A 15,342-nucleotide genomic window follows, 5' to 3' on the forward strand; every position below is an offset into this window, starting at 1 on the left:
CAAACTTCTGGGCTCAAGCAGACCTCCTGCCTTGGTCTCCCAAAGCACTGGGATTACAGGCATGCACCACTCTGCCCAGGTGCTATCATTTCTTTTACAGAAATATCTAGGAGGGAAATGATGGGGTTAAATGGAAGGTATATTTGTAATTTGTAAAGAAATGTCCAAACTGTTTTCCAAACTTGTTGTACCATTTTACATTTCCACCAGCAGTATCTGAGAGTTCCAGGTGTTTTACATTCTCACCAACACTTGGTAGGGTCACCTTTTGATATGCGTGTGTGTGTGTGCTGGTATCTCACAGTGGCTTTCAATTGTATATCCCTAATTACTCTGATATGCAGCACATTTCCATGTGCTTATTGCCATCTGTGTGTCACCTTTAGAGAAGTGTCTGTCCAAATTGTTGGCCCATTTTTGACTTAGAATGATCGTTCTCTTTCATTTTTAATTAATTAATTAACTAATTTATTTTTTATTATTATACTATAACTTCTAGGGTACATGTGCACAATGGGCAGGTTTGTAACGTATGTATATTAGTGACATGTCAGTGTGCTGCACCCATCAACTTGTCAGCACACATCAATTCGTCATTTACATCAGGTATAACTCCCAATGACATCCCGCACCCCTCCCCATAATAGGCCCCAGTGTCTGATGTTCCCCATCCCTGGTCCAAGGAATCTCATTTTTCAATTCCCACCTATGAGTGAGAATATGCAGTGCTTGGTTTTCTGTTCTTCCGATAGTTTGCTGAGAATGATGGTTTTCAGCTGCATCCACGTCCCTATAAAGGACACAAGGTCATCCTTTTTTATGGTTGTATAGTACTCCATGGTGAACACACCCCGTGATCCAGCCTGTTTCTGATAATGTGAGTCATATCATCTCCCCCTTTGGTAATGATGAAGTCTTTTACAGATGGGTGTACGCCCCCAGTGTGCACACCCTCACAGGGTGTACACCTGTCCGTATTGGGAGTCCTATCCTTCTCTTGCTCCCTGAAGATGAACAACAGTATCGCAGGAGTGTTTCTACTCCCTGTGATATTGGGTGTCCTATCCTGGTCTCCCAGGCGGAAATCGAAACAATATCACTGCAAGCGTGTACACCTTTTGTGATATTTTAAGTACTATCATTCTCTCCCCGGTGGATATCAGGAACACGTCTATTAATTATTAATATTAATCAATATAATAAAAATTAATAATTATTATCAATATTAATGATCACAAGAAAGATAGTAAACTTCATACTGGTTTAAATTGTCAATGATTTCTGCTAATCATTAATAGTAATATCACTATTAATAATAATATAAAGATATCAGCAACTAATGTTACTGAAATCAATACAAAGTGATGTTGGTAATAAAATAAGAGTTAGTATTAGGGACTAATAATATTGCTAAATGATATTAATATTAATAATTAATATTAAGCGTGCATAGTCATGTCTTTAAAATCATTATTCATAATTAATCATGGGATCCTATTCTTTATGAGTAAAATTGACAATTATTAAAATCAATCATTGATGTTTAATGGTCATATTATTACTCCTAATACCACAGGGAGTGTACACCTGCCTGTGATGTAGTTGCTAATATCAAGGGACGGAGAGCATGATTTTAGCTTTAATATCGCAGTAGGTGTACACTCACCCCGTGAGGCTGATCCTAATATCCAGCAGGCTAGAGTATGACATGACTCCCAACAGAGCAATGAATGGACAGCCACCTGGTAATATTGCACCTAATATTCCCAGAAGAAGCCTATGTTATTGCTCCCAATATCGCATGGAGGGTACAGCTCTTCTGTGATAGTCTTCCCAGTATCCGGAGGGGGAGAGGATGATAATAATTCGCAGGCTGTGTTCACCCTCCCTGTGATATTGTTATGCATATCCTGGAAGGGACAGGGTGATATTACATACGATGCAGCAGGAGGCGTAGACCCAGCCTGGAATATTCTTCCTAATATCCATGGAGGGGAGAAGCTGATATTACTGCCATTATGGCAGAGGGTGTACATCTACCCTGTGACATTCCTTTTAATATTCCAAGGCCGAGAGTTGCATATGACTCCCAGGATGACAGACACTGTACAGCAAAGTGTGATACTCTTTCTAATATCGGGAAGGGGAGAAGATGGTATTAATCCTCATATGGCAGAAGGTGAAAATAAACTGTGATATCTGTGAGACACCCCACAGGCTGTGGGAACTAATAGCCAATCCCTCTCCCCACCGGCCACTGGGGGCCCCATCGCCAGGGGGTGGCGCACCCCCGTGACCCGGCTCCCAGCAGCCACCCGGCCCGCCCCCAGGCGGCTGGGGGCCACATAGCCGGGGGGTGGCCCACCCCAGACGATCCGGCTCCCAGCAGCACCCCGAGCCCGCCACCCAGCGACTGGGGGAACTATCGTGGGGGGTGCAGGCACCCCCCATGATCGGGCTCCCAGCCGCCACCACCGGCCCGCCCCCCTGGCTCTTGGGAGCCCTGTGGACTCACAGCCTCTTTTGGATATTGTCAGTAATATCATCTCCCCAGCTGAAAATTTTCAACTGCTTCTCAGACGATTGTACACCCCCAGTGTGCACACCCTCAGAGGGAGTAACTCCCTCTGTATTAGGAGTCATATCAGCCTCTTCCTCCCTGAATATTCAGAACAGTATCTCAGGGTTCTTTCTACTTCCAGTGACACTGATTGTCATATCTTCCTCTAACAAGCAGAAGTTCGAAACACTATCACGGGGGGTGTACACCATCTGTGATATAGAAATTAACAACGTCCTTTCCCCGGTGGATATCAGGAACAAGTCTATTAATCATTAATATTAATAATTATATTAATAATAATAATTATTATTGATATTAATGATCACAATAAAGAGAGGAAAAATTCATACTGGTTTAAAATGTTAACGATTTGTAATAATAATTATTAGTAATATCACTATTGATAATAATATGATGATATTAGCAATTAATGTGACTTAAATCAATACCCAGTGATGCTGGGAATCAAATAATAATTGGTATTAGGAACTAATAATATTATTTGATGACATTAATATTAATATTAATTCAAAACATGCATAATCATGTATTTAAAATCATTATCCATAATTAATAATGGTATCTTATGAATTTTTAGTAACATTGATAATTATTAAAATCGATCATTGATGATTCATAATCATATTATTATTCCTAATTCCACAGGAAGTGTCAACCTACTTGTGATGCTGTTCTTAATATCCAGGGTCGGAAAGCAGGACTTTAGTTTTAATATCGCAGTAGGTGTACACTCACCACGTGACACTGATCCTAATATAAAGGAGGGTAGAGTATCACATGACTCCAAACATAAAAATGAATGGATAGCTACCCGGTAATATTGCTCGAAATATTCCAGGAAGAAGCCTTTGCTATTAGTCCGAATATGGCACTGAGGGTACAGCTCTTCTGAGATATTTTTCCTAGTATACAGAGGGGGAGAGGATGATAATAATTCGCAGGCTGTGTGCTCCCGCCCAGTGATATTGTAATTACTATCCCGGGAGGGAGAGGATGATATTGCACTCTGTACAGCAGGAGGCGTACACCCAGCCTGGGATATTTTTCCTAATATCCATGGAGGGGACAGGCTGATATTACTCGCAATGTGGCACAGGCTGGACATTCACCCTATTTCACCCTTCTCAATATTCCAAGGCCGAGAGACAGATATTAATCTCAGTATCACAGACACTGGAAAACCCCTTGTGATACTCTTCCAAATACCCAGATCAGGTTACAAGGAGCCACCCACGGACGGCGCCCCTGGCTTCTGGGAGCTCCATCGCGGGCGGATCAGGCACGCCCCCCGATCGGGCTCCCAGCCGCCACCCCCGGCCCGCCCCCCTGGCTTCTGGGAGCCCCATCGCCGGGGGTGCCGGCACCCCCCGCGACCGGGCTCCCAGCCGCCACCCCCGGCCCGCCCCCCTGGATTCTGGGAGCCCCATCGCCGGGGGTGCAGGCACCCCCCGCGACCGGGCTCCCAGCCGCCACCCCCGGCCCGCCCCCCTGGCTTCTGGGAGCCTTGTGGACTCACAGCCTCTTTTTGATATTGTCAGTAATATCATCTCCCCATCTGAATTTTTCAACTCCTTCTCACACGAGTGTACACCCCCAGTGTGCACACCCACAGACGGAATAACCCCCTCTCTATTAGGAGTCACATCAGCCTCTTCCTCCCTGAATATTCGGAACAATATCCCACCGTCGTTTCTACTTCCATTGACACTGATTGTCATATCCTCCCTCTCCCAAGCAGAAGTTGGAAACTCTGTCATGGGGGGTGTACACCATCTGTCGTATAGAAATTAACATCGTCCTCTCCCGGGTGAACATCAGGAACAAGTCTATTAATCATTAATATTAATATTTATGTGAATATATTAATAATAATTATTGATATTAATGATCACAATAAAGAGAGTAAAAATGAATACTGGTTTAAAAGGTTAACCATTTGTAATAATAATTATTAGTAATATCACTATTAATAATCATAAGATGATATTAGCAATTAATGAGACTTAAATCAATACCCAGTGATGCTGGGAATCAAATGATGATTACTATTAGGAACTAATATTATTTGATGACATTAATATTAATAATTAATTGAAAGCAGACATAATCATGTATTGAAAATCATTATCCATAATTAATAATGGTATCTTTATGAATTTTTAGTATCATTGATAATTCTTAAAATCGATCATTGATGATTAATAATCATATTATTATTCCTAATTCCACAGGAAGTGTAAACCTACCTGTGATGCTGTTCTTAATATCCAGGGTCGGAAAGCAGGACTTTAGTTGTAATATCGCAGTAGGTGTACACTCACCACGTGACACTGATCCTAATATGAACGGGGTAGAAGTATCACATGACTCCAATTATAGCAATGGATGGATAGCTACGCGGTACTATTGCTCCTAATATTCCCGGAAGAAGCCTTTGCTATTAGTCCGAATATGGCACTGAGGGTACAGCTTTTCTGAGATATAGTTCCTAGTATACGGAGTTGGAGAGGATGATAATAATTCCCAGGCTGTGTGCTCACGCCCAGTAATATTGTAATTACTATCCCGGGAGGGAGAGGATGATACTGCACTCTGTACAGCAGGAGGCGTACACCCAGTCTGGGATATTATTCCTAATATCCATGGAGGGGACAGGCTGATATTACTCGCAATGTGGCACAGGCTGGACATTCACCCTATTTCATCCTTCTCAATATTCCAAGGCCGAGAGACAGATATTAACCTCAGTATCACAGACACTGGAAAACCCCTTGTGATACTCTTCCAAATATCCACATCAGGTTGCAAGGAGCCACCCCACGCCCCCCTGGCTTCTGGGAGCCCATCGCCGGGGGTGCAGGCACGCCCCCCGATCGGGCTCCCAGCCGCCCCCCCGGCCCGCCCCCCTGGCTTCTGGGAGCCCCATCGCCGGGGGTGCAGGGCCCCCCGCGATCGGGCTCCCAGCCGCCACCCCCGGCCCGCCCCCCTGGCTTCTGGGAGCCCCATCGCCGGGGGTGCAGGCAGGCACCCCCCGCGATCGGGCTCCCAGCCGCCACCCCCGGCCCGCCCCCCTGGCTTCTGGGAGCCCCATCGCCGGGGGTGCAGGCACCCCCCGCGATCGGGCTCCCAGCCGCCACCCCCGGCCCGCCCCCCTGGCTTCTGGGAGCCCCATCGCCGGGGGGAGCTCCCCCCATCGCCATCGGGGGTGCAGGCACCCCCCGCGATCGGGCTCCCAGCCGCCACCCCCGGCCCGCCCCCCTGGCTTCTGGGAGCCCCATCGCCGGGGGTGCAGGCACCCCCCGCGATCGGGCTCCCAGCCGCCACCCCCGGCCCGCCCCCCTGGCTTCTGGGAGCCCCATCGCCGGGGGTGCAGGCACCCCCCGCGATCGGGCTCCCAGCCGCCACCCCCGGCCCCCCCCCCCCGGCCCGCCCCCCCCTGGCTTCTGGGAGCCTTGTGGACTCACAGCCTCTTTTTGATATTGTCAGTAATATCATCTCCCCATCTGAATTTTTCAACTCCTTCTCACACGAGTGTACACCCCCAGTGTGCACACCCGCAGACGGAATAACCCCCTCTCTATTAGGAGTCACATCAGCCTCTTCCTCCCTGAATATTCGGAACAATATCCCACCGTCGTTTCTACTTCCATTGACACTGATTGTCATATCCTCCTCTCCCAAGCAGAAGTTGGAAACTCTGTCATGGGGGGTGTACACCATCTGTCGTATAGAAATTAACATCGTCCTCTCCCGGGTGAACATCAGGAACAAGTCTATTAATCATTAATATTAATATTTATGTGAATATTTATAATAATTATTGATTTAATGATCACAATAAAGAGAGTAAAAATGAATACTGGTTTAAAAGGTTAACCATTTGTAATAATAATTATTAGTAATATCACTATTAATAATCATAAGATGATATTAGCAATAATGAGACTTAAATCAATACCCAGTGATGCTGGGAATCAAATGATGATTACTATTAGGAACTAATATTATTTGATGACATTAATATTAATAATTAATTGAAAGCAGACATAATCATGTATTGAAAATCATTATCCATAATTAATAATGGTATCTTATGAATTTTTAGTATCATTGATAATTCTTAAAATCGATCATTGATGATTAATAATCATATTATTATTCCTAATTCCACAGGAAGTGTAAACCTACCTGTGATGCTGTTCTTAATATCCAGGGTCGGAAAGCAGGACTTTAGTTGTAATATCGCAGTAGGTGTACACTCACCACGTGACACTGATCCTAATATGAACGGGGGTAGAGTATCACATGACTCCAATTATAGCAATGGATGGATAGCTACGCAGGTACTATTGCTCCTAATATTCCCGGAAGAAGCCTTTGCTATTAGTCCGAATATGGCACTGAGGTACAGCTTTTCTGAGATATAGTTCCTAGTGTACGGAGTTGGAGAGGATGATAATAATTCGCAGGCTGTGTGCTCACGCCCAGTAATATTGTAATTACTATCCCGGGAGGGAGAGGATGATACTGCACTCTGTACAGCAGGAGGCGTACACCCAGTCTGGGATATTATTCCTAATATCCATGGAGGGGACAGGCTGATATTACTCGCAATGTGGCACAGGCTGGACATTCACCCTATTTCATCCTTCTCAATATTCCAAGGCCGAGAGACAGATATTAATCTCAGTATCACGGGGACACAGGAAAACCCCCTTGTGATACTCTTCCAAATATCCACATCAGGTTGCAAGGAGCCACCCCCGGCCCGCCCCCCTGGCTTCTGGGAGCCCCATCGCCGGGGGTGCAGGCACCCCCCGCCGATCGGGCTCCCAGCCGCCACCCCCGGCCCCGCCCCCCTGGCTTCTGGGAGCCCCATCGCCGGGGGTGCAGGCACCCCCCGCCATCGGGCTCCCAGCCGCCACCCCCGGCCCGCCCCCCTGGCTTCTGGGAGCCCCATCGCCGGGGGTGCAGGCACCCCCCGCCATCGGGCTCCCAGCCGCCACCCCCGGCCCGCCCCCCTGGCTTCTGGGAGCCCCATCGCCGGGGGTGCAGGCACCCCCCGCATCGGGCTCCCAGCCGCCACCCCCGGCCCGCCCCCCAGGCTTCTGGGAGCCCCATCGCCGGGGGGGTGCAGGCACCCCCGCCATCGGGCTCCCAGCTCCCGCCACCCCCGGCCCGCCCCCCTGGCTTCTGGGAGCCCCATCGCCGGGGGTGCAGGCACCCCCCGCCATCGGGCTCCCAGCCGCCACCCCCGGCCCGCCCCCCTGGCTTCTGGGAGCCCCATCGCCGGGGGTGCAGGCACCCCCCCATCGGGCTCCCAGCCGCCAGCCGCCACCCCCGGCCCGCCCCCCTGGCTTCTGGGAGCCCCATCGCCGGGGGTGCAGGCACCCCCCCCCCGCCATCGGGCTCCCAGCCGCCACCCCCGGCCCGCCCCCCTGGCTTCTGGGAGCCCCATCGCCGGGGGTGCAGGCACCCCCCGCCATCGGGCTCCCAGCCGCCACCCCCGGCCCGCCCCCCTGGCTTCTGGGAGCCCCATCGCCGGGGGTGCAGGCACCCCCCGCCATCGGGCTCCCAGCCGCCACCCCCCCCGGCCCGCCCCCCTGGCTTCTGGGAGCCCCATCGCCGGGGGTGCAGGCACCCCCCCGCCATCGGGCTCCCAGTGCAGGCCCCACCCCCCCGCCATCGGGCTCCCAGCCGCCACCCCCGGCCCGCCCCCCTGGCTTCTGGGAGCCCCATCGCCGGGGGTGCAGGCACACCCCCCCATCGCCGGGGGTGCAGGCACCCCCCGCCATCGGGCTCCCAGCCGCCACCCCCGGCCCGCCCCCCTGGCTTCTGGGAGCCCCATCGCCGGGGGTGCAGGCACCCCCCGCCATCGGGCTCCCAGCCGCCACCCCCGGCCCGCCCCCCCCTGGCTTCTGGGAGCCCCATCGCCGGGGGTGCAGGCACCCCCCGCCATCGGGCTCCCAGCCGCCACCCCCGGCCCGCCCCCCTGGCTTCTGGGAGCCCCATCGCCGGGGGTGCAGGCACCCCCCGCGATCGGGCTCCCAGCCGCCACCCCCGGCCCGGCCCCCCCCTGGCTTCTGGGAGCCTTGTGGACTCACAGCCTCTTTTTGATATTGTCAGTAATATCATCTCCCCATCTGAATTTTTCAACTCCTTCTCACACGAGTGTACACCCCCAGTGTGCACACCCGCAGACGGAATAACCCCCTCTCTATTAGGAGTCACATCAGCCTCTTCCTCCCTGAATATTCGGAACAATATCCCACCGTCGTTTCTACTTCCATTGACACTGATTGTCATATCCTCCTCTCCCAAGCAGAAGTTGGAAACTCTGTCATGGGGGGTGTACACCATCTGTCGTATAGAAATTAACATCGTCCTCTCCCGGGTGAACATCAGGAACAAGTCTATTAATCATTAATATTAATATTTATGTGAATATTTATAATAATTATTGATATTAATGATCACAATAAAGAGAGTAAAAATGAATACTGGTTTAAAAGGTTAACCATTTGTAATAATAATTATTAGTAATATCACTATTAATAATCATAAGATGATATTAGCAATTAATGAGACTTAAATCAATACCCAGTGATGCTGGGAATCAAATGATGATTACTATTAGGAACTAATATTATTTGATGACATTAATATTAATAATTAATTGAAAGCAGACATAATCATGTATTGAAAATCATTATCCATAATTAATAATGGTATCTTATGAATTTTTAGTATCATTGATAATTCTTAAAATCGATCATTGATGATTAATAATCATATTATTATTCCTAATTCCACAGGAAGTGTAAACCTACCTGTGATGCTGTTCTTAATATCCAGGGTCGGAAAGCAGGACTTTAGTTGTAATATCGCAGTAGGTGTACACTCACCACGTGACACTGATCCTAATATGAACGGGGGTAGAGTATCACATGACTCCAATTATAGCAATGGATGGATAGCTACGCGGTACTATTGCTCCTAATATTCCCGGAAGAAGCCTTTGCTATTAGTCCGAATATGGCACTGAGGTACAGCTTTTCTGAGATATAGTTCCTAGTGTACGGAGTTGGAGAGGATGATAATAATTCGCAGGCTGTGTGCTCACGCCCAGTAATATTGTAATTACTATCCCGGGAGGGAGAGGATGATACTGCACTCTGTACAGCAGGAGGCGTACACCCAGTCTGGGATATTATTCCTAATATCCATGGAGGGGACAGGCTGATATTACTCGCAATGTGGCACAGGCTGGACATTCACCCTATTTCATCCTTCTCAATATTCCAAGGCCGAGAGACAGATATTAATCTCAGTATCACAGACACTGGAAAACCCCTTGTGATACTCTTCCAAATATCCACATCAGGTGCTTCTGGGAGCCCCATCGCCGGGGGTGCAGGCACCCCCCGCGATCGGGCTCCCAGCCGCCACCCCCGGCCCGCCCCCCTGGCTTCTGGGAGCCCCATCGCCGGGGGTGCAGGCACCCCCCGCGATCGGGCTCCCAGCCGCCACCCCCGGCCCGCCCCCCTGGCTTCTGGGAGCCCCATCGCCGGGGGTGCAGGCACCCCCCGCGATCGGGCTCCCAGCCGCCACCCCCGGCCCGCCCCCCTGGCTTCTGGGAGCCCCATCGCCGGGGGTGCAGGCACCCCCCGCGATCGGGCTCCCAGCCGCCACCCCCGGCCCGCCCCCCTGGCTTCTGGGAGCCCCATCGCCGGGGGTGCAGGCACCCCCCGCGATCGGGCTCCCAGCCGCCACCCCCGGCCCGCCCCCCTGGCTTCTGGGAGCCCCATCGCCGGGGGTGCAGGCACCCCCCGCGATCGGGCTCCCAGCCGCCACCCCCGGCCCGCCCCCCTGGCTTCTGGGAGCCCCATCGCCGGGGGTGCAGGCACCCCCCGCGATCGGGCTCCCAGCCGCCACCCCCGGCCCGCCCCCCTGGCTTCTGGGAGCCCCATCGCCGGGGGTGCAGGCACCCCCCGCGATCGGGCTCCCAGCCGCCACCCCCGGCCCGCCCCCCTGGCTTCTGGGAGCCCCATCGCCGGGGGTGCAGGCACCCCCCGCGATCGGGCTCCCAGCCGCCACCCCCGGCCCGCCCCCCTGGCTTCTGGGAGCCCCATCGCCGGGGGTGCAGGCACCCCCCGCGATCGGGCTCCCAGCCGCCACCCCCGGCCCGCCCCCCTGGCTTCTGGGAGCCCCATCGCCGGGGGTGCAGGCACCCCCCGCGATCGGGCTCCCAGCCGCCACCCCCGGCCCGCCCCCCTGGCTTCTGGGAGCCCCATCGCCGGGGGTGCAGGCACCCCCCGCGATCGGGCTCCCAGCCGCCACCCCCGGCCCGCCCCCCTGGCTTCTGGGAGCCCCATCGCCGGGGGTGCAGGCACCCCCCGCGATCGGGCTCCCAGCCGCCACCCCCGGCCCGCCCCCCTGGCTTCTGGGAGCCCCATCGCCGGGGGTGCAGGCACCCCCCGCGATCGGGCTCCCAGCCGCCACCCCCGGCCCGCCCCCCTGGCTTCTGGGAGCCCCATCGCCGGGGGTGCAGGCACCCCCCGCGATCGGGCTCCCAGCCGCCACCCCCGGCCCGCCCCCCTGGCTTCTGGGAGCCCCATCGCCGGGGGTGCAGGCACCCCCCGCGATCGGGCTCCCAGCCGCCACCCCCGGCCCGCCCCCCTGGCTTCTGGGAGCCCCATCGCCGGGGGTGCAGGCACCCCCCGCGATCGGGCTCCCAGCCGCCACCCCCGGCCCGCCCCCCTGGCTTCTGGGAGCCCCATCGCCGGGGGTGCAGGCACCCCCCGCGATCGGGCTCCCAGCCGCCACCCCCGGCCCGCCCCCCTGGCTTCTGGGAGCCCCATCGCCGGGGGTGCAGGCACCCCCCGCGATCGGGCTCCCAGCCGCCACCCCCGGCCCGCCCCCCTGGCTTCTGGGAGCCCCATCGCCGGGGGTGCAGGCACCCCCCGCGATCGGGCTCCCAGCCGCCACCCCCGGCCCGCCCCCCTGGCTTCTGGGAGCCCCATCGCCGGGGGTGCAGGCACCCCCCGCGATCGGGCTCCCAGCCGCCACCCCCGGCCCGCCCCCCTGGCTTCTGGGAGCCCCATCGCCGGGGGTGCAGGCACCCCCCGCGATCGGGCTCCCAGCCGCCACCCCCGGCCCGCCCCCCTGGCTTCTGGGAGCCCCATCGCCGGGGGTGCAGGCACCCCCCGCGATCGGGCTCCCAGCCGCCACCCCCGGCCCGCCCCCCTGGCTTCTGGGAGCCCCATCGCCGGGGGTGCAGGCACCCCCCGCGATCGGGCTCCCAGCCGCCACCCCCGGCCCGCCCCCCTGGCTTCTGGGAGCCCCATCGCCGGGGGTGCAGGCACCCCCCGCGATCGGGCTCCCAGCCGCCACCCCCGGCCCGCCCCCCTGGCTTCTGGGAGCCCCATCGCCGGGGGTGCAGGCACCCCCCGCGATCGGGCTCCCAGCCGCCACCCCCGGCCCGCCCCCCTGGCTTCTGGGAGCCCCATCGCCGGGGGTGCAGGCACCCCCCGCGATCGGGCTCCCAGCCGCCACCCCCGGCCCGCCCCCCTGGCTTCTGGGAGCCCCATCGCCGGGGGTGCAGGCACCCCCCGCGATCGGGCTCCCAGCCGCCACCCCCGGCCCGCCCCCCTGGCTTCTGGGAGCCCCATCGCCGGGGGTGCAGGCACCCCCCGCGATCGGGCTCCCAGCCGCCACCCCCGGCCCGCCCCCCTGGCTTCTGGGAGCCCCATCGCCGGGGGTGCAGGCACCCCCCGCGATCGGGCTCCCAGCCGCCACCCCCGGCCCGCCCCCCTGGCTTCTGGGAGCCCCATCGCCGGGGGTGCAGGCACCCCCCGCGATCGGGCTCCCAGCCGCCACCCCCGGCCCGCCCCCCTGGCTTCTGGGAGCCCCATCGCCGGGGGTGCAGGCACCCCCCGCGATCGGGCTCCCAGCCGCCACCCCCGGCCCGCCCCCCTGGCTTCTGGGAGCCCCATCGCCGGGGGTGCAGGCACCCCCCGCGATCGGGCTCCCAGCCGCCACCCCCGGCCCGCCCCCCTGGCTTCTGGGAGCCCCATCGCCGGGGGTGCAGGCACCCCCCGCGATCGGGCTCCCAGCCGCCACCCCCGGCCCGCCCCCCTGGCTTCTGGGAGCCCCATCGCCGGGGGTGCAGGCACCCCCCGCGATCGGGCTCCCAGCCGCCACCCCCGGCCCGCCCCCCTGGCTTCTGGGAGCCCCATCGCCGGGGGTGCAGGCACCCCCCGCGATCGGGCTCCCAGCCGCCACCCCCGGCCCGCCCCCCTGGCTTCTGGGAGCCCCATCGCCGGGGGTGCAGGCACCCCCCGCGATCGGGCTCCCAGCCGCCACCCCCGGCCCGCCCCCCTGGCTTCTGGGAGCCCCATCGCCGGGGGTGCAGGCACCCCCCGCGATCGGGCTCCCAGCCGCCACCCCCGGCCCGCCCCCCTGGCTTCTGGGAGCCCCATCGCCGGGGGTGCAGGCACCCCCCGCGATCGGGCTCCCAGCCGCCACCCCCGGCCCGCCCCCCTGGCTTCTGGGAGCCCCATCGCCGGGGGTGCAGGCACCCCCCGCGATCGGGCTCCCAGCCGCCACCCCCGGCCCGCCCCCCTGGCTTCTGGGAGCCCCATCGCCGGGGGTGCAGGCACCCCCCGCGATCGGGCTCCCAGCCGCCACCCCCGGCCCGCCCCCCTGGCTTCTGGGAGCCCCATCGCCGGGGGTGCAGGCACCCCCCGCGATCGGGCTCCCAGCCGCCACCCCCGGCCCGCCCCCCTGGCTTCTGGGAGCCCCATCGCCGGGGGTGCAGGCACCCCCCGCGATCGGGCTCCCAGCCGCCACCCCCGGCCCGCCCCCCTGGCTTCTGGGAGCCCCATCGCCGGGGGTGCAGGCACCCCCCGCGATCGGGCTCCCAGCCGCCACCCCCGGCCCGCCCCCCTGGCTTCTGGGAGCCCCATCGCCGGGGGTGCAGGCACCCCCCGCGATCGGGCTCCCAGCCGCCACCCCCGGCCCGCCCCCCTGGCTTCTGGGAGCCCCATCGCCGGGGGTGCAGGCACCCCCCGCGATCGGGCTCCCAGCCGCCACCCCCGGCCCGCCCCCCTGGCTTCTGGGAGCCCCATCGCCGGGGGTGCAGGCACCCCCCGCGATCGGGCTCCCAGCCGCCACCCCCGGCCCGCCCCCCTGGCTTCTGGGAGCCCCATCGCCGGGGGTGCAGGCACCCCCCGCGATCGGGCTCCCAGCCGCCACCCCCGGCCCGCCCCCCTGGCTTCTGGGAGCCCCATCGCCGGGGGTGCAGGCACCCCCCGCGATCGGGCTCCCAGCCGCCACCCCCGGCCCGCCCCCCTGGCTTCTGGGAGCCCCATCGCCGGGGGTGCAGGCACCCCCCGCGATCGGGCTCCCAGCCGCCACCCCCGGCCCGCCCCCCTGGCTTCTGGGAGCCCCATCGCCGGGGGTGCAGGCACCCCCCGCGATCGGGCTCCCAGCCGCCACCCCCGGCCCGCCCCCCTGGCTTCTGGGAGCCCCATCGCCGGGGGTGCAGGCACCCCCCGCGATCGGGCTCCCAGCCGCCACCCCCGGCCCGCCCCCCTGGCTTCTGGGAGCCCCATCGCCGGGGGTGCAGGCACCCCCCGCGATCGGGCTCCCAGCCGCCACCCCCGGCCCGCCCCCCTGGCTTCTGGGAGCCCCATCGCCGGGGGTGCAGGCACCCCCCGCGATCGGGCTCCCAGCCGCCACCCCCGGCCCGCCCCCCTGGCTTCTGGGAGCCCCATCGCCGGGGGTGCAGGCACCCCCCGCGATCGGGCTCCCAGCCGCCACCCCCGGCCCGCCCCCCTGGCTTCTGGGAGCCCCATCGCCGGGGGTGCAGGCACCCCCCGCGATCGGGCTCCCAGCCGCCACCCCCGGCCCGCCCCCCTGGCTTCTGGGAGCCCCATCGCCGGGGGTGCAGGCACCCCCCGCGATCGGGCTCCCAGCCGCCACCCCCGGCCCGCCCCCCTGGCTTCTGGGAGCCCCATCGCCGGGGGTGCAGGCACCCCCCGCGATCGGGCTCCCAGCCGCCACCCCCGGCCCGCCCCCCTGGCTTCTGGGAGCCCCATCGCCGGGGGTGCAGGCACCCCCCGCGATCGGGCTCCCAGCCGCCACCCCCGGCCCGCCCCCCTGGCTTCTGGGAGCCCCATCGCCGGGGGTGCAGGCACCCCCCGCGATCGGGCTCCCAGCCGCCACCCCCGGCCCGCCCCCCTGGCTTCTGGGAGCCCCATCGCCGGGGGTGCAGGCACCCCCCGCGATCGGGCTCCCAGCCGCCACCCCCGGCCCGCCCCCCTGGCTTCTGGGAGCCCCATCGCCGGGGGTGCAGGCACCCCCCGCGATCGGGCTCCCAGCCGCCACCCCCGGCCCGCCCCCCTGGCTTCTGGGAGCCCCATCGCCGGGGGTGCAGGCACCCCCCGCGATCGGGCTCCCAGCCGCCACCCCCGGCCCGCCCCCCTGGCTTCTGGGAGCCCCATCGCCGGGGGTGCAGGCACCCCCCGCGATCGGGCTCCCAGCCGCCACCCCCGGCCCGCCCCCCTGGCTTCTGGGAGCCCCATCGCCGGGGGTGCAGGCACCCCCGCGATCGGGCTCCCAGCCGCCACCCCCGGCCCGCCCCCCTGGCTTCTGGGAGCCCCATCGCCGGGGGTGCAGGCACCCCCCGCGATCGGGCTCCCAGCCGCCACCCCCGGCCCGCCCCCCTGGCTTCTGGGAGCCCCATCGCCGGGGGT

Source organism: Macaca thibetana, chromosome 9, assembly GCF_024542745.1.
Source record: "Macaca thibetana thibetana isolate TM-01 chromosome 9, ASM2454274v1, whole genome shotgun sequence".
Taxonomy (NCBI): domain Eukaryota; kingdom Metazoa; phylum Chordata; class Mammalia; order Primates; family Cercopithecidae; genus Macaca; species Macaca thibetana.